General features: G+C 38.8%; 1 protein-coding gene across 6 annotated transcripts in view; it reads right to left on the reverse strand.

Annotated features, from left to right (window-relative positions):
- The window catches only part of CLOCK (clock circadian regulator), a 61,662-nt gene extending 42,580 nt beyond the window's left edge, over window positions 1–19,082 (reverse strand). For 2 of the 6 annotated variants that reach the window (XM_088163380.1, XM_014873417.2), the window contains exons 1-2: window positions 18,910–19,082; window positions 8,939–9,037 (exon numbers count right to left, since the gene is read on the reverse strand). The gene's annotated coding sequence lies outside the window, so the exon portion shown is untranslated. Of the gene's footprint in view, window positions 1–7,967; window positions 7,986–8,938; window positions 9,038–18,909 lie in introns of those variants that run through there. The other 4 variants (XM_088163381.1, XM_088163379.1, XM_088163377.1 and 1 more) reach the window with 3 other exon arrangements.
- Window positions 19,083–20,856: the final 1,774 nt, after the last annotated feature.

Here is a 20,856-nt window from a genome sequence, read left to right on the forward strand (position 1 = left end):
ACTTCCTCTGAATCTGTCCACAGATGAAGAATTACCACATGAAAGATAGCTAGAGCAATACACAGACAACACAGGTAACTACATGGCTACAGAGACCAGGCACTTGATGCTCTAACAGCTACTTATGTTTACAAGCACTTGTACCAACCTCTTTGATAAGCCAAAAGTTTGTGTAATGTTAGCCTTTGATCATTACTCTGACCACTCATTTCCACGGCTACATGAAATCCCCTCTTAGCTAGCATTAATATGTGATCAGTCAACATAGCCTAAAATTACGTGTTTTAGTTTGGGTCCAGCCCCAAACTAACCCAAATGTTGTTTCATTCAGCTAAATCAACTACATTTGTTTCACCATACGACTATTCAAAAGCTGTGTTGGCACAGGGGAAGGAGAAGCAGCAAATCACCAGGTTAGACATCTTTTGGCAACAGTGGCACTTCACGCTGACCTATACCATGTGTTAAATCACAACCAGAGAGCAGAATTAGGGAAAACAAGATTCAAATTTGTTTTCAAAGAAATGAGCACTGTACTTACTATATGAGAAGGCTGCATCATATTTATATGAAACATCTTTACTCTCCCATGTGCTGCTGCCTCGCACATGACAATCCATGACAAATTAAATTTCTGGGCAGAATGCGACTCATTCTTACATACTGATCCAGACTCATGGATCAGCTTCTGGATATGAAAACAAACCCAGAACTCAGAGTCAATAGGACTCTCAAGCAAAATGTAAATATATATACCTTATGTGTTGCTTAGTTGTCAACCTGTTTATCAAACAGCATGTTAATCAGCATCAAGTTGGATGGTTTTAGGATGATCCTCAGTACAGACACTTATACAAGATTATTCCTCTAAATTAATAATCTGAAACTAAGAAAATCTGATTAATGATTTACACAAACAGCAGCTATTTGTAACACTTAATTTGCATAGGTATACCAAATGGACATAATTTTTTAAAAATTACAGCAGTTGCTAACAGCAACACCCAAGAACACCAATGTATTTCAGAAAGCTAATATTTCATCTGAAACTTAATTACCTGTATCACATGCATGCATACATGTAAGTAAAACACTTCTAAAAATATTTAGTGCTAGTCACCACTTTATTTTTTACAAGTTGATTGCACAATCCATGATTTGTGCAGCTGTGGAAGTGCTTCTGGTGCCTAAATTTCCCAGCATGGGTGACTCATGCACAGCTAAATTATTCTGTAAAGCTTTTGTGAAGAGTGGACTGTTTGCCTGCCTGAAAAATGGAGTAGGCAGTGTACTTCACTGGAAAGCATCTTCAAAAAGAAAGAAGTGAGACAGTTGGAAAATTTTAAGCTACAAAACTGAAGTGCAGTCCAAGTCAAAAATTGCCAAACAAGCAGCCCCTCCTCCCTACCTCCACCTACCACTTTACCCAGAACTCCTGCACATCATTTTGGAGACCACAAAGTGGTAAGAAAAATGAATGAGGTAGATGAAAAAAGAACAAAACAAAACATGGGAAGAACTAGGGGATGGTCATTTCAGTGTATTTCCACTCTAAGAGAAGAGCAAGTTTGAGACCACTTGATGAAACTGAATAGCCAGAAGGCTATGGGACCCGAGGAGATGATGTTGCCATGCCACTCTATCATATTGGAAAAGCCACGGCAGTCAGATGAAAAAACTGGAAAAACAGAAATATTAGTCCTATTTTAAAAAAAAGGGAGAAACAAAGATCCGGGAACCACAGAACAATGAGCCTCACCTCTGTGTCTGAGAAGATCATGGAAGCAATTTTAAGGCACATACAACACAAGGAGGAGATCAGAGACAGCCAGCGCACCTGTCATGCCTGACCAATCCGGTGGCCTTCAATGACGAAGCAACAGCTGACAAGGTTAAGACTAACCAATGTCATCTAACTAGACTTCTGTAAGACTTTTGACATGGTCCACACAACATCCTCTTCACCAAATTAGCGAGACATAGGTTTAAACGGTGGTCTATTGGAGGGAAAACTAACTGGATGGATGGACACAGCCAGACTCTAAGTCCAGATGAAGGCCAGTAACAAGAGGTGACGGCATCCAGCTCTCGGATCCTCACCACAAGAAAGACAGGGACCTGTTAGAGCAGGCCCAAGGGAGGCCACAAAGGTGATCAGAAGATTGGAGCACCTCTTCTATTGAAGACAGGCTGAGAGAGCTGAGCTGAGGTTCTTCAGCCTAAAGCAGAGAAGGGTCCACAGAAACTTCACTGCAGCCTCCCTATACTTGAAAGGGGCTTTTAAAAAAGAAGGAGAGCAACTTTTTACATAAGCAGATAATTACAGAACAAGGAGGAACAGATTAAAACTAAAACAGCAAAGATTTAGATCAGATGTTAGGAAGAAATTCTTTATTCAGAGGGTGCTGCGGCACTGAAACAGGTTTTCCAGAGAAGTTGTGGATGGTCCATTCCTGGAAGTGTTCGAAGCCAGGTTGGATGTGACCCTGAGCAACCTGATCTAGTGAATGGCATTCCCTACTCATGGGGGAGGGGGATTAGAACTAGATGATCTTTAAGGTATTTTCCAAACCAAGCCTATATTCTACCCCAAAAATATGTGGCAAAACACACTTCTGTATCAGTATGCCTACTATTATATTCCTATGGTTAACAAGCTTTAACAGAAGAACTTAATTTTCTAGAATTATAGTGTCTGCCAGGTCCTTCAGTTTATCCCTCAATACAACTACCTATTATTAAAAAAGCAAGCTTATACTGTAAATAAAAACTCAACATTATATTTAGAGAATTCCAGACTTTAATTTCACTAAAGAAAATACTGGAGTTACTCTTTCGTCAGAACTTTCAACAGAAGAATCTATGCTCAACTGGAATCACAGTGATTGCAAGACTTGAGATAAAGGACAAGTACTTCATATTACAAAGGCATGAAGTGCCTTAATAGGGAAAGGGGACACCTCTCCCAGAAAACCCAAATAAATAAACAAATCCAACCAACCAAACCTAAACAGAAACCCCCCAAAAAGCAACAAACCAGAAGAGTTTTGCAATTGACACAGAGAGGAAGTAACTCTTGTTTTGGATAAAGAATTAATAAAACTAAGACAAAATAAGTTTCGTTTTATTGTCCCTAGAAACTTTTGGCAAAACACTCAGTAACCACTTTGGGTATAGATGCTAAGTATCCTTTTGCCATCCTGCTACAAGGAAGAATTCAAAGGAAATGGAATCAGCCAGCATTTAGTCAGACATTGGACTTGTTCAGGTAGAAAAGATGATACTATAACAAAGGAGATAGTGCTGAACTTACTAAATAGAAACAACAATGTAGCAATAGGAAAAAGTATATAAAATCAACTCTAAATCTAATTTAATTTTACTGTAATCACTCTGCATATACTCTTATGTGGAAATAAAAGAAGAGTATTAGAGCACTGAACACAACCGAATTTCTAAATGTTCAGGAAACAAAGCTCAAAGCAAAATTATAGTTTAAAGTAACACTGTAACATTGAATATTTTTTAACATTCTGTGTTTCTAAAACATTATCTATTCATGCAGATAACAATGTTTTTCACTTTTTCTTTATTCTCTTGAGCAGCAGAAGCATGCACTCCCTCCTCTGAAACTTTCAGAGCTTGTGCAAAGCTAAATCCAGAAAACCTACTGAAATCACCTTCTGGGGGTCACCAGAGAAACAGCAAAAGACAAACTACAAATTCCTTTTTCTCATATATCAGTACCATCTTCAAAATATTGGCTCCATCAATTTAATTGTAAATTAAGTTGATTAATTATGATGAGAATATTACCCTTCATGCACTGGGAATTTTTACAATGAAGGCTTTCCATACCTTGCAGACTAAGTTCAATACTCATAGCAAAATTCTATCATGTGTCTCTCATTCTTTCAAAAATATTTTAAGATCATGATATTTACTGAAAGACAACAAGTATCAGGAAATTGTACACCAAGTACTTAAAAACTTTGCAGCTAAAATATTTTAAGATAAGAATTTTCAAGATTAGATTAAGGGCGGGAAAAAGTCACAAATTCAGCTCCTTTTTGTATTTTTGTATTCTAGATATTCAAATTCTATCCTGACATCCCAAACAAACCCTACAACATTTCAAGTGAGTCCTAGAAGTTATTTCTGTGAGAACTATTAGTCCTTTTTACTATCTATAATACTCAACAAAAAAAATCTTATCAACTACTTAGGACCACATTTGCTACATTTGTGTGACTTCAAACTCCCTTCCTTAGTTTTTTAATTTTTATCTTCTACAATTATCAAGTTTTTCTTTCACAGAACAATCAGACCACATTATTTCTATGTGCCAAGACACGTGTTTCTGAGTGCTTATTTCCTGCCCCTCAAAGTCTTCTCTGCACTCTTGAGATCCCAACGTTAAGGGAAATTTCCTGTCTGACCATCCAGGATCCACTCTGGCAGTCACTCCCACCATCAGAGACTTTCACAGCTGGCACCTCAGCCCCTTCACAGTGGGTGGTTTTATCCCTCAGAGGGCTCTTTTCCCACTTAATTAAAAAAATCTAACTTAGATCATCCAGCATTTAAGTCCCTAAAAGCAACACTAGAAAGATTTATACAAGTATTACAGCTATTTCAATTCACAATTAATGTATCAGTTACCAAAAACCAAAATTAAAATCAGGTTTTATTTAACTCACTTCTGCTCACCACATTGCAAGAACGGTTTCAAAGACCTAGGATCTTGCTAGTGGCCTATGAAACCCTGGTATTATGGAATGGAATACCAAAAGTTATCAATGTTTACAGGAAATCCTGAAATTAACATAGAATTTAACATTCAGGCCATATGCTAACAGGGTAATGAAAACAGCTGTATTGTATTTAAGCACACATAGAAGTTTGAAATAGTTTATTTATACCAAACACATTAAAAAACTCACAAACAAAGCACTTCAATATGACAGTGAAATATTATTAAGCCAAGATTACTTAAAATAGTGAGAAGTCTTCAGAACTTACTGGCTTACAACTCACATTTTGACTCTCAACATTTTTCTTCATTTTAAATTAGGTTTATATCTCAATTTTGAACAAATTAACTAATACTGCAAATAGCTTTGTGGTCTTTATTAAAATCAGATTTTTTCCAAACAGTTCCAAAATGCTACTACTGCTGCTTACGCTGTTACAAGCTTAAGAGTTTCAGGAGGATTTTAATGATTATATTAAAAGACTGTAGGTTTAAACATTCCTCTCAACAGAAATCTTAATTGAATGCTGGAAATTTTCTGGAAAAAATGCTGAAAGCCAAGGTCAAGATTCCACAAAGGTCTAATAAATATGAAATATAGCTGAATTTAGTCTTAATTACTGGCTTAGATATGTGGGATATTATACTACAGTTAAGAATGCAAAATTTTTGGGAAACTCAGAACTTAAAATTAAACAGGGCAGATGGAGAGCACTCTTTCAACTTCTATTTCAAGATGAAATGATATAACACCAGCACCTAAATATTACTTAGATTTTCAACACCTTAACAACTGAGGAATTCATTCCAGGCAATGTCATGATTCATGACAGCTAAGGCAAGAAAAAGGGTAATAACTGCAAAAACCTGCAAAGACCATCTCTTTTTCATTTTTTGTCTTCCTCTTACTTAATGACTGCCATAAAACACCGGCCTTGAGGTTTTATCAATGCAGATAAGCAGCTCAAGCAAAACATTTCGGGTGGGAAGCATACATATTTTCGAATTCTATACTAAAATTACAAAATGAAACAAATTAGAACTCCTCTGCTTGACAATTTAAAAATATAAGTATGGAAAAAACCCACACTAACCCATCAGAATTACAAAAAGCAGTTACAATTTAGTTGTTTGAACCACTGTCATTTATAGTATTTATGCACGTCATTGACGGTTTATATTACCAAAATTGGAAAAAAGTATTCCTGGCACCTGATTTTTCAAAATCAGAACCCAAACTTATGACTGGACTTGTCACACAGACACATATCTTAGAAGTTCACTGCCCTCATCTACTGACCTATAAGCAAAGCGAACAACTATGGCTCTGTCCCCATTAGAAAGTAATCTGAAACCGCAGAAATGGATCAGTAGACCAAAGCAGCTGGTGCTGACACTCCTATGCTAGCTGTTCAAGAGGGTTTATTTTGGATTAGATTTCATCTGGTCTCCAGAAGCAAACATCATTATCGCATGGATCATTCAAATTTTTCCAGGAATTTCATGATTGATGCAGAACTCCATGTCCCCAGTAGAGACAGAAGAACACTCTACACCTGCAGCAGAACTCACAGACCAGTTTTCTGAGAAAGGAATATAGTTCAAAAACACACTAAGCCAAGCCAAGCAAGTGGTAAGGGGAGACAACAGTGAAATTTTTTCCAAAGCAGTTTTAATCATCCAAATCACAATTGCAATGAATGCTTCAGAGTTATACCCTTCCTTTTCAAATCAGACTAATCAACAGAGATATCATGTCACAAACAGAATACCTGATGGCACTGAAAGACTTCAGAAAAATTCTGTAAGCATTCTTCATAATGACTCACAATTGAAAAACAAAATCATGATAAAAGACCATCTACTGGCTTCCACAAAAAAATTTATTTCCTCTGTGCCATAATTCAGCAGAAGACATAAATCTAGATATCCCTATTCCTTAGGCTCCATTTCTCCCTTCTTTGCTTATTTATTTCATCTTTTATGTCCTGTTTTCTCACTTCAAATCTTTTACTTCTCTTCTTGTTTCTATCTTATTTCTTTCAGCCTTACTCTTATTTATTTCTTCATTTCCTCCTATTACTTGTGCTATTAAATACAGTAAAGGAAAATACTCTTGCATTTCTGAACTTTCAGACAGAGGTGTCACTATTGTTTTTTTCCCTGGAAATTCAGATAGTATAGTCTGAGACAGGTTTGTAAGCACTACTACTGTGATTTAACTTGCCCTACCTAACTCAAACAAAATTTAAAACGGGTAAAAGATGATAATGGGTTTACTGCAGTAACTCAAATCAATCTCTAAATCCCATGCTAACCAACTATGGGAATTGAGAAAAATCAGATTAATGACACAGGAAGACTGAAATTAGCTTGGCTCTAAACATCATCTCAGCAAACAGCCACAGGAACAAAGAAATAGTACGGGAAGCTAATCAAGCAATTTATGGAATGCAAGAACTTCATTAAAGAAACACTATATGAAATATATTTGATCAAAAGATCAATTTTATTATGATCTCTTGGGAACATTAGAGTAGCAATAAAGAAAAAAAGCAAAGAATTGAGAAAAATTGAATTAAAAAATGGACAACAGTTATGGAAATATACTGCTGAAGCAGAATTTGAAGGACCAAATCAACAGTAGATGGGTGATAAAGGAAAAGCACAAAGAGTACAGAAGAAAATCTTCTTACTCAGTGTTTGTACTGATGCTACAATGGAGTCGAGGAGATTAGACCTGTTCACTTCTCACAGTCCAGCTAGAACATGCTCAGTAGCTCTGTCTGCTTATGACTAAAAGGATTTGGAATATATCTACCTCATCTGATTTGGACAGATGAAATGGATTCAGGAAATTCATTGAACTGGCAGAAAACATATTTCCAGAAATCTATCATACTGTCTAATGTAAGTGGGATAGCAGAAAAAAATACTGCAGCTTAACAATTTCTTTCTCCTAAAACCTTGAGTGCTTGCTCCAGCATATGCAGGTGCTTTATTTTTCCAGTGGCAAGATTTTCATTGCATTGTGCATCAAGAAAACAGTATGTTCTTCCCTCTCAACTCATTCTCAGACACAAGCTAATGTTTGGTCAAATTTTAGGTGAAGGAGACATATAACAGAGATTTACATCTTAGCAAAATACAAGCAACGAAAACCATGGTTCTGGAACAGAAAGTGTCAGGCATCATTAACTACAAGCACTGCTACCTGTAATTCCATTCATGACCAAACATCATGCATGACCAAGCACCTCCGATGCATTATAAGCCACTTGGAATACAGGAAGGCTTTCTGCCAGCAAGACAAAATAATCCCATTTCAGCAAGATTGGTACAATGTCTGTTCTACATAAATAGATCAATTTCTTGGATTTCTTTTGACTCAGTATAAAAGTGTATGTTTTGACCCAGTCAAAAAGCCAAGAGAACATCTGAAAAATAACACCTACTTAGAAAGATAAAACAAAAAACACATACATGAAGTCTACAGAGGGCCATGGCCATGATCCTCATGATACACTGAATCAAAATTCCTTTGTTGCTCAAAAGATGAACCATAAACAAACTACCCTGCTGTTTTGTGCTTCTCTCTGTGTGATGTACAAAGCAATCAGCAATCTCACTGCAAGACACGACATGGATAAGTCTTGCAAAGATGAAAATCTGCACCTCCTGATGCATCCTCAGCTGGACAGTACACACTGTCCAATCAAGGAAGCAGGGAGAAGCAACCCTTTCATAAACAAGGTGATCTACCACACACAAAAAAACCCCAAATAAATAAACAAACAAAAAAACACTCAGAAAAGCAGTAAGTGTGGCAGTACATACATTCATTCACTGCAACACATCCCTGGGAGAGATATTAGTTTAGTCTCCAGAAACCACAGGGCCACATTAGCAGGCTGCATTGCTCAGGACAGTGCCTTCATGAAGTCTGAGTTTTTTCTTCCTTCTAGTTTCTAAGGCAGCTCAGGTACAGTTCAGTTGTTTTATTCCATGCTCCAGTGTACAGGATAAAAGCTTATAAAAAGCTTATTTGAAGTTTATTCTTGCCCACACACACCATTAATTTGAATCTCAAATTGAAGTGGAATGTCTACCTTGCCTGAGGTTGAAAAAGAGATGTTTCTGTTTAAAGCATTACTGTTCTTGTAGCAATAAAATCTACATACTTACTTAAATTATCTAGAAATACATTGTGCCTTGTAGGGTGGGTGGGTAGCATTAGTAGTCCAAACGTGATGTCATCTGAGTAAAAGTCTTTGGCACAGTCTTCTGAAAAACAACAAAAAACCCCACAGTTTAACAACAATTAATCTGTTCAAAAAAGCTTTTGGGGATGAGCCCTTGATTATTTCTGTTTTCTCTCCTGCCATTTAACTTATTTTATATGCATCCTTAAATTGTTCACAATTTCACTTTCCAATTTTTCTATTCAATAGAATAATGTAAACACTCATGAAGAATTTCAATATTGCACACCACCTTTTACATAGCTCTGGCACTGTCTGAAATCCAAACCTGAGATTCAAATGCAATAGCCCAATGGTAGGAATGAAATTTACAGATGTAATGATGTCTACAAAACATTAATATTACAATTATTGAATTACAATTGATTTGGATTGTATTATGACCTCGCAGAATATCAGTAATACACTATGCAAACTTCTGGAAAGAAAATGCATCAATAAAATCTTAACTGTATGCACTATGGTTCAAACAGGACACATGAACTCAGAACACAACTTGAAACTCTCAGAGAACATGGCATGCAACAGCACAAGACTCCCCCCTCCTCTAATCAAACTCCCCTCACTAATAAAAAACCAATTTCAGTATGATGTGCTGAGCAAAAGCTAACTATATAACAGAGATATCGACACACAAATACTCTATTAATTCAACGAAGAAATAGCTCTCCACCTGCCACAGATCATAAATTTTGTATTCCTACACACCATGTTGTATTTTAAATACACATGCATCAACTTGGTAATATCATCTAACTGATGATAATCCTGCTGGAAAAATCTACTCCTAGTTACCCACTGTTGATATTTTCTATTCAGCACTCCCATGTGGCAAAGCATATCCTTTAGGGCATACATAAATCTATTCCCTTCCATTGTATGCAAGGATAGGCGGATTTCCTTTGACAAAAAATAACCAAAACAAAGTAATTTCTAAACCCCTGTTCTTTACCACCTTGTCCCCCAGTACACATAAAGAAGAAGCTGTCAGCTTGGGGAAGAATGCCAATGTTTGAGGAAGATTTACTGCCAAGTCTAATGGGATAAGAAATGCAGACTATTGTCACCTACATATCTATTTTCCTAAGTGGTCAAATGAAATATTCTAGTGTTGGAAATCAATTAATTAAATCAAATATCAGTATGTGGATAAGAAATGGCAATCTATATTCTACAGGGCAGGAAGTTTAGGTGCATTTAAAAAAAAAAAATCGATGCCAGTTTATGAAAGACTATTTTTCACCTCTTATGTTGGCAACATGAAGTTTAATGTAACTCAGTCTAAATCAACCATAAATCTAATTGTCTCTATAAAGGCAGTACAAATTTAACTAAAATAATTTGGAAAAGCAATTTCAGTTACTTTAGCGAAAAAAGTTTGTGATCCTTTTGACTTAGATAAAATGGCAGTATGTCAATCACCATTGATGTTACAAACTTCTATAGTCTCACACTCAATTGTACTGAAATTTATATGAAGTCCTCCAGCTTGTAGAAAAATTGTGTGCAATAAAAGGTAGTGACAGAGCTCCAGGAATGCCTGAGATGAAATTTTCAGGCACCACTGCCTGTTGTTTTGCCACTCACTTTAAAAGCAAGTTCGAGTGACAGCTAAATTTCTTAAAGGGTTAAAAAAATATATATCTTAGTACTAGAATTTGTATCCTATCCAAACTCATGAAAACAGCATATTCTCAAATCCTTTTCCTGTCTCATTTTTTTTTCAGAGGAGCTAAACCCATCAACATAATTTGTAAGTTTCTACAGATCTTTTTCCTGCTCTATTTCATAAAACCTTCTAGTTACTCTTCCTCTTGATTCAGACTACTTTTCTGATTTCATTATGCTTTCCAGATCCTGTAAAATATTTTGCTCCATTTCCTCCAAATCTGTATATTATTTGGACTTGCTTTATGCTGACTTTTGTTTCTATATTCTCATATTACTTGTTGCTGATTTATCTTATCATGTTCTTAGAAATGAGAACTTGTTTAATTCACTCACTATGACTCGCTTATTAATTTGAATCCTTGTCCCCCTTTCTGAGGTCACTACCATCATTTTCTATGTCAGTGAAATTCAGATCACAAGCTTCTCAAGGCTGAAACTCTATCTTATTATCTATGAAACATCATGAAAAGCTCTAGGGCAGCACAAAATGTTTAGCTAAAGCTGAGCTGGAAAAAAAGACTATAAAAAAAATGAAGTAGGAAAAAAAGGCTATATAAAAAATTTAAGCACAACATTTTAGCAACAAAAACACTTCCAGAAAAATATATTAGATGTAAAATTGCTGAGATGTTAGAGAACTATCAGTGGAACTACCATACTGGCTCTGAACTGTAGTTCCCAAACACACAACTTTACTACTAGTTTGATTACACATAATGGATGTTGCTGCTGTGGATGGTAAGAAAAATTTATTAAATCACATTACTACATTAAAACTGACAGGAAAGCGTGTGTGTATGAAAGAATCTGCATTCCTATTCTGACAGTTCTTGGAAGCTGTGATTCATGCTGCTACTTGCTTTTCTACTCACCGTAGACGAAAACCCTGTTTCCTTTAGAGTATTTGTTGTTACTATGAAAACTACTTTAAAATAAGCACAAGTCAGAAACACCTATTTTGCAGTCTGCTATGATATTTTAAAAATTAACTATTTCAATACTTGGAGCCACTAAATTAAAATTTATGAAGACTATGTTGGTTACTGAAGGCTTGACAAGTATATTTCATATTATACAACACAGAATTCTCTAGAAATGAAAGCAGCACAAGTTAATAAAGTTTTCTTCCTTCTTACCATTACTAAGTTTTTCAGTTTTTCTAAACCAACCAGCAGGACACCCTACATTTCTCTACTGAGACTTGATAAAAATCTTCAAGTTGAACATAATGAGGCAGATTTTAGTCTGCTGTTGATTACGATAAATAGATAATGCAAATACAGGCCAGACAGGAAAAAAGGCGAGAAACGTGATTCTAGACATAAATTCAGCTCCTGCTTTTCAACAAGTAACTCAATGTTACAAGATAGAGGAGTGGGCTTACTGGAGATCTGATATGGGAAATACTATCTTTTGTTCTTATGTTGACAGAAAAATATTCTTTTTATTATTATTTTGCTATAATGTCACACTATGGTATTGATGGTCCCCATCCCTTTCCAAAACAACCCAATATACTTCCTGTCTCCTCAAGTCCTGATGACACATAAAACTCCTGTCCTCCTATCCAACACAGACCCAGTGCATGCTGAAAAAAACAGATCACTACCAAAATCCCATTGCATTATCTCTCTCTCAAGAGAGGACAGTGACACATTTCTCTCTACCGAGCTTGCCAATTTTTCCAAAACCTGTGGTAACACTGCAGTCTGTGATTTCCATCCCTCCTACAAACACGGCTACAACTGATCAACAATTTCAAAAGCTACTGGTGAATATGTAAGGAAAGAATGAGAGAAAACAAGGAAGAAGCATAAATCACATTTTCTTAGGAAATCAGTCTTAAAAAAAGGCAACTCCCTACAACTTTTAATCAAGGAACATTTCCTAGAACATTTCCTGAGCCAAGGAAATAAGCAGATTTTGGCACAATATTTTTTATCTTTTTACAACTTCACGTAAAGGTTTCAAATTAAGCTTTGGGGAACTAAGGTCTGGGAAAGTTACCACGTGAAACAAGAGAGGTTTTTTCTCCTAATGTATCTTAAGGCTTTTGGATGACTGGTGAAAATCCAAGCATTTAACATTTCTCTAGCAAGACTAATCTGAAAAATTACACACCTTTTACTTCAGCACACCAGCAAGAGACTACCTTCTCTGTATTCACAACCATTTTCTCAACAGCAACCTCTAAACTCCTGGAACATTGCTCAGCCAGGGTCCATGTCAGTAATACCTGAAACTCAAGAGGCAGTCACTGACATTGCATTTAAGATGCAATGAAATAGCCACCAAACACTTCAAATGCTCTTGATGCCAGAAAGTATTATTAACTACTTCATTAAAAACTTTACTCAAACATAAAAATGGTGACTTATGTTTTATTTATAACAGCAGCAGGATTCTCAGAATTTAAAATATTAAATTAGCTATATTAATGTGTTTTGAAGTTTTTTTTTTATTAGGCAGCTTAGTATCTCATACTCTCGTTAAGATCATAATTTAAGATGTAAAAATATATATTTCCTCAGTGTTTTTAATGTCCACGAGGAAACTCACGCATTAACCTCCCTCAAGAGCCTCTTCTTGCAGGCCAGCCTGCCTCCTCTGTGCTCACAAATACTTGCCCCAGTGAAGAAAGTGCTGAAACTTTCCGGAGATCTACCAGTTCAGCAGATAATGAATGACACGCTTATGGGATCCGGGAGCATTCTTCTGCAAGCAATGGAGATACACTCACAAACTTGTGGTGCTGCAAGCTAAAAGCTCTTGTAGGTGAGGTCGCTAGAAATACTACTCCCTACTATAAAGCACTTAAAATTCTGGCATCATGCTGGATGACCAGCCCATTCCCAGCTATTCCTTCTTTTCTAAGTGTCCCACAGCAAGACTACTACTATGCAAGGTTAGTAAGTTCTGTGGTCTGCTCTGGCTGTAATAGGCAACATAATCCCAAAGAGCAGAGTCTTCATTAAAACATGGCACAAAAAGGGGATTCCATACAAAAAGATTCACAATTCTTAAGTACCAAAGCCAGTGAGAGCTGCATTATTCAGCAGAACTTTTTCAAAAGTTAAAAGAGATGCAAACTATGTAAGTAATCAGTGAACACAGTATTTTGCCTTCACCTGTTTCTGAAGTCTAGGACATAGGTAAGGTTAGTACTCACAATCCTGGTCCCGTACACATAGTTAAGCTTTTCCCACCAAAGCAGGAGTAATATATTCTTGTAACATGCCATCGGGGGGGAAATATGTCTCTCATTTTGTCTAGCAGCACAGGGTTACAGCACAGTAACCTGGAACACAGAAACTGGAAAGCCAATCTCTAGTCTGCCAAACAGGGTTCAAACCATAATCTCTCAGCAGGCTCTGGATCGCACTGGGAAGGTGCATCAACTCACAACTTTTCATTTCCGTGCCAATTTTCAGAATATGGAAGCAAAACTAAAAAGTAAAGCTTTACTGGACAGAGCAGCACCAGAAGTATGCATGCCTCTCTAAGAAGGGCAGCAAATAAGAGACGTAAGTCATGGGTTCCAGTTTATAATGGCATTCAAAATTTTAATGGAACACAGGCCAGAATATAGGTGTGTATATATATATATATATATATATATATATATATATATATATATATATATATATATATATATATATAAAATCATCTCCCTTTCCTCCAAGAAAACAACTGGCCTAGTATATCTCTTTAGCCTAATTAGACTTTAATCATCTTGTCTGCAAGGAAAAGTGAGGTTCTAGACTTTGGAGTTTTTTTGGTTTGTTATTTATTTTGGACATTTCTTTTCTTTAAAGGAGACATGAACAAAACCTCTTCCTCCTCACTCCTTTATGCTTCTGAACAAAAGGGAGAGTCACCACAGGGTTTTGGTCTAAGTCCAATTCCATAGGTGTGCCTGAGGTGTGGTTTGAACATGCCTTTGAACAAGTGAAGGCCTAATTTACAGATTGCCTAATTTATGAATAGTAAACAGATTTAGATGCCAAGATGATCGGTTGCGATAAGATTCTGGAAGACGTGAATGAGAACAAAACTTCAGTGTTCAACTTTGGAAAACTTTACTAGTGAAAGCTCAGAAACCTCTAGCAAGGATACAAATTTGATTTTGGGCTGGACACACAAAATCCATCTCAATCAATTTTGACTCGTCCATATTATTTTATGGATCTGACCATATACCAAAATAACATACATCAAAATCCATCTCAGAGGTACCCACAAATATTCTTTTTAGTGGAATTCTAGAAGGACCTGTATAGAAGAATGATGTCACATGTTTAGTTTAAAAATCCACTTCAATTGGATCAGTCTTACTTCAAGAAGTGTTTTCTTCTGTTTTAACAAAAGGATAATAGTCTAATGCCATTTATCTTGTGGTACCAGGCTGTCATTATTGGTAAAATGATATTAGCTTCAAAACTGAAGCCTTCTCACATACTCTGAGATTATCAAACACATAGTTTAAAGAACAAAGCATTGAAGTAGCCATATTTATACCTAATTTGGCTACTTTTTTTATCATGAATATGAGGAATGCCTGTAGCATCTACTAAGCTGCAAAAGCATCATACTCTAAATAAGTCATTATCAGTCTTGAATCTCATATATATATATAATTTTTAAGTATCTATATTTAATAAAATATTAATACTATTAATGATGATTTCATAATATACTCAGAACATCAGTACAGGATAAGGAAAATTATTCACTGATTTTAACGACAAAATGTAACAGTTGGAAAGAGTCCAAAGTGTGCAGCTCTAAACTGTTGAAAGAATCTGTGAAGCCTTGTTATTTCCACATAATAATAAATGTATGACAACCACAGAAGACCAAAACGTTTTATGTATATGATTATATATTCTGAAAGTGGCTATAATAAAGAATTCATAACATACACAAAAGGTATGGTAAGAGAACATTAAAACTATAAATTTAAACACTCAGGAGTGAGGTATGCCAAAATTATTAACAAAGGAATTTTGTGGCAGCAGTAAGGATAGAGAATTTAATCCTTCAGGGCAGCTGCATTAACCCTGAGTCTCCTTTCTCTTCTGTGATTTTGCATTTCACATCTTTTAAGTTCTACAGCAAATGAACAATGTAATGTCTGCCAGAGTTTCAAATTATTACAGATTCCCATTGAGTTAACAAATTAACCAACTATACTCGTAAGTTCCTTTCCCCAGGTGCACCACCCAGGGAAGTGAATGAAGTACCTTCCTAATGGATATAGCCAGATTTGCTTGCACCAGTTGCAGAGACACTGAGATCTTTCATTTCAGATTCTGCTCAGAACTGAAGGTGTGCTTCCAACACATCTTTTTATTCTGAAAGATCACTAAATTCAAAATAATAATACCAATGCTACTAACAATAATTCAGTATTAGCTTAAGATGAGAGAAACATTTGAATGGTTTGGCCACTATCTGTAGTCTCACACTTTTCTTCTCCTCTAGAGATAAAGCTCCTGTAAAACACCTACTGTTCTCCCAACAGTCTGGTAACTCTCCTGGTCTTGTGCCACCTCTTCAGTGGTGAACCAGTTCATTAACACTGAAAGGTTAAAAATACTTTGCAAAGTAAATAAAAAGAAAGTAAGAATGGCTGGAACAATCACTACTGACTTTGCTATGCCGGTACCTACTAATATTAGGAAATTCTCAGGAACAGTTCTACATCTCCTTTCTCATTTGACCTTCACAGTTTGCAGTGTTCATAGGGAAGCTAGTAGTCTTAAAAAGCAGAAACACTAAAATGAATTCTTCTTTACTTCAGAGATCTACCAAAGTCTTTGCCTCGAGAAAAACTAACTCATTACAATGTGATGAAAAGGCACCTTTCAGCTGTAATTCCACTTCTTCTGAATCGTACTTTGTATTAAAAACTGGATTAGGATACTAATTTTCTATTCTAAGAGGAGAGCTATCCATAGTCTTCATCTATAAAACTAAGCTGAAACCATGAGGCACCGACAACTTTTTGCAGAAATTTAAAATACAGGGGGAAAAAAAAAGCAAAAGCTCAAAGCTCTTAAAAGCAGCAATTTCTTTTGCAAGACCAATCCAACCATGAAGATTCATGACTGCTGTGAAATTCTATACTAAGAAGTTAATTAACCAACACTACAAATTAAATTTAAGGTAATTACCACTCAGTTTTTAAATTGCTTAGTATAAAGAGAGTAAAGTTACCTACAGCAGAGGTTTTGGGGTCCTTAGAAGAGCATTAGTAATGAAAACACTCTGCTTTCCTCACATTCTTTTATTTTGCCGATATGTGTTAAACTTTTCCAGGTAAGAACATGAAGCGGAAGAAATAAAAAACAAGACATGGCTGAATGGCACCTTAAACTATTAAATATCAACCCGGAAGTTCGGAGGTTTTTTCCCTGTTTGAATTGTTTGTTAAGAAGCAGTAACCCTTGCCTTACTAACAAAATTCTCAGACAAAGCTGCCATATGCTACAAAAAGAACCTAAACCAAATACATTATATCTGGTAATCGGAAAGTAGTGTCTGCAGTGAGTTTGAGGAAGTGTCTTAAGTGGATGCATATGAAAATTAATAGTTCAATTCAAAAAAATTTAAAAGCAGAGTTTCAAATAGAATCTATTACAACAATCAAATGCCATCCAATTTCAAATAACAGGCCCAAAACCACAGATATTTATAAAGAAAGTCAATATTATTTCTGTAAAACTGAATATTGTGAAACAACTGCAACTGTTCATACTGAACTTTGCCAGGACTACCACAGTCAAGGTATATTTCTCAAGTACTTCTTTCACTAGGATATTTGCTTAAACAATCCTCTTGCCTCCTGACACACCTGTTAGCCAGAGAAATTATATAGGTTAAATATAACCACATTAAAAAGAAAAAACAAAAAACACAAAACCAAGGTAGTTAATTTTAACCTGGATCATTTCCTCAAGCTAGCTACGGGACACAATTCCACAAACCGTTGAGCTGGTGCAGCTGAAGCAAGGAAGAGGCAGGCCAGGTCAAGTCAATACTGGCACCAAAAGCATTGCTTGTGAAACAGTCATTTAAGAAAAAAGATATATTTTAAGGATTTAGAGAATCACGTTCTGTGTGATCGGCCACTCTGCCTCTACCATGCAGTTTCCTATTCCAGCCAAAGCCATATCTGACTTTCCCTGTGCCTCTTGGTAGGTTAACTCTTACCAACAACGGCCTTACAAAAATCTCACTGCAAATATGTTTGACTGGTCCACAAGCAATCCTCTTCGTGCAAAAAAAAAAAAAAAAACCAAAACCTTTCCAATTTATATCGAGGCCTAAAATAGCTGGAATTTGAAAGTGAAACCAACCAGGAATCCTGATCCACCTTAACCCAGACACAAAATTGAAGTACCACGGATTTCCAGTCCCTCGCTGGTCGTATTTCACACCTGCATGCATGGAGTATTTAACACACTGATTTTAAGGCCGCAGTAATTCGAAAAAGGACCGGGAGCTACTGAGAATCCCTCGGTTCTACGAGCGTGAACACGCTACAGTTATCGCAATGAAGTTATCGGAACCAGAAAAAAAAAAAGGAAAAAAACCAAAAGCCTATGAAGTGCATACTCAACCCCATAACTCCAGCCCACCTGCCGCAGGGAGAGCGCGGGGCACGCTCTCGCCACCGCCCGGAGCCCGAGGCCCCGCAGAGCTGTCCCGCCGCGGGGAGGGCCCGGGGCCGAGCGGGCACCGACCGCCGCCCGCCCGCCGTGTAAACACCCGCGCTCCGCAGGGCCGCCGCGGAAACCTCCCCCGCGCGTGGGGCGGCGGGGTCGGGCGCGTCCCCTCGGCGCCCGCGGGACGAGCCGCCCCACGGAGAGGCGGCGAAGGGGCCGGGGGATGCCGGGGAGTCCCGCGCCAGCCCTGCCCGGTTCGCGGGCGCGGGGCCAGGCGGGCAGCGCTCCCGACGCGCCCGGGAGTTGTGACAGGAGCAAAGTGGGTCACCGGGCCTAGCGGGTGCCCCGCGAGCGCCCCCCGCCCCCGGCCGCGGCCGTGCCCGCCCAAGGGCAGCCGCTGCACTCCCGCCCCCCGGTTCGCGGCGAAAGACACGCCGGCGCTGTCAAACTTCCACCGCTCCCCTCCGTGCCGCGCCCCCGCCTTCCCCTCGCCGCCGCACACCGGGGCCCGGCGGGTCCGCCCGAACCGCCCCGCGCCACGCTCGCTGCTCACCTGGCCCCGCGCTGCCGCTGCCCGCCTGCGTTGCCCCGGCGAGCGTCGCTCCCCGCGCGAAGCCCCGCGCCCGCCGCCCGCCGGCACTGCCTGACTGAGCCTCCTCCTCCTCCTCCTGCTGCTCCTCCGGCGGCGGCACAGCAGCACCCGGGCCCGGGAGTCCCCCCGACACCACCGCGCCTGCGCCGCCGAGCCCCCACCGCCGCCGGCCGCCGCGGCGCCTCGCGCCACCGCGCGTGCGCCAGCGCGCACTGCAACCCGCGGCACCCCGGGGCCGCCGCCGCCGCGCGTGCGCAGGAACGGCGCACCGGGGAGGTGATCCCCGCTCTGCGCGCGCGCCTCGCCACGCGTGCGCAGGGGGGCGGGGGAGGGGTGCGCGCGCTGCGCAGGCGCGGTGGGCGCGCGCCTCCCTGACCTCGGCTCACCTCGCCTCACCTCACCCCGCGGCCGAGGAAATGGCGGCGGCAAGGAGGCACCGGGGACAGACAGGCGCAGAGCCGCCAGCCGAGCCCGCGCAAGGAGCGCCGCTGAACGGACACGCTTCCCCACCGGCACGGTGAACCCGGCACAGAATGCGGTCACACGCGCTTTCTCAAAGCGGAACAAGCGACATCCCAGCTCCTCTCCGGGAAATGCGTCCCGAGATCTTTAGGGGTTCAACGAACCCGTCCCAGCAGAGGTCCGTGGTTTCTTCTTTCCTGTGCATACACCGGTGAAATTCCCAGAGCGGCACAGACCAGACGTGTTTGCTTTTTGAGGCTTTTAATACCATTCGATAAATACGCGACGACTATTTAAACATTAACTTGTTATTCAGAACATTGCGGTGAACCGTTTTCTGTAAAATAAAACGCTTAAGAGTAATGTGCAAGTAATCCCAGTTTTTCTCTCAGTTAAAAGGATTTTGTTTCTCAGTTGATATCTGAATATCAATGTATCTAAGAGTATCTATAAAAGTTTATTCGTGTTTGTGTCTAGGACGAAATAAAGAACTTGGCTGCAAGTTGTCATGGATTTTCTTTCGCGGTTACTTTTCAGTCCAGTTTCCCCATTTGATTCACAATTGTGACCGAAGTCTTGTGCAAAGACTTCTTTGCATAAGGGTCAGGAGCTTCCTTACCTGTAATGTTCCCAAAGAGCTAACCATGAGCTTTTCCACTGGAAGAATTCTGAAAAGCATTAGTAAAAACGCTTATTTTGCTTACTGATTCATAATACTCTAGCTTTCAGCTGAGGAAAATGTGACATAAGGAAAACAAAATATTACCACTCGCACAAAGGATAAAACTATTACGATGAAATGTAATAGATATAATAGTGTACGGCAGGAATGAAACATCTGTGAGAAAACGTGGGAATGCTTTCAAAAAATATGGGTAATTATCAGAACTAAAATGCGGCAAAGAAACCAGGAGGCTACAAATAACATCAGGCTGTATCTATCGAATTTGCCAGAAGATCTTTAGTAACCAATGATCACGCTTCAGAAAATGTAGGGATGCCGCACTCTCTTCACACCTCGCATGAATGGGAGCATAACACCTACTTACAGCAATGTTGCAGTAAGAAGTTATTCTTTGGGCCATATCAGAACAGGCAACACAGCTGTAGAGATGATACACATTTGCATTTTCTGCCAAAGTTGTGGCCTTTTTTTAGTGGTACTTCTCTTTTGGCAGAATTTTGTGGGATCCTGAAGGAACAGGACAGCTTAGAGATGGTGTGGTGGTTTTATGAAATTATTCTCCTAAAAATACCATTGCTCTGCTCTTCTCATCAGCATGACTTTACTGTGCAATGATCGTTCTGATTCACTCACACGGGTTATGTGAGAATCAACATAACTTTTAAACAATGCCAAATTAGGAGTATCAGATCTTCTGTGAATTGGTGAATGATGGGGCTACAGTGGGCCAGAAATGCAGAAATTTGCAGTGCACTTCCATT

The sequence above is a fragment of the Sturnus vulgaris genome, chromosome 4 (genome assembly GCF_052056855.1).
Source record: "Sturnus vulgaris isolate bStuVul1 chromosome 4, bStuVul1.hap1, whole genome shotgun sequence".
Classification (NCBI taxonomy): Eukaryota; Metazoa; Chordata; class Aves; order Passeriformes; family Sturnidae; genus Sturnus; species Sturnus vulgaris.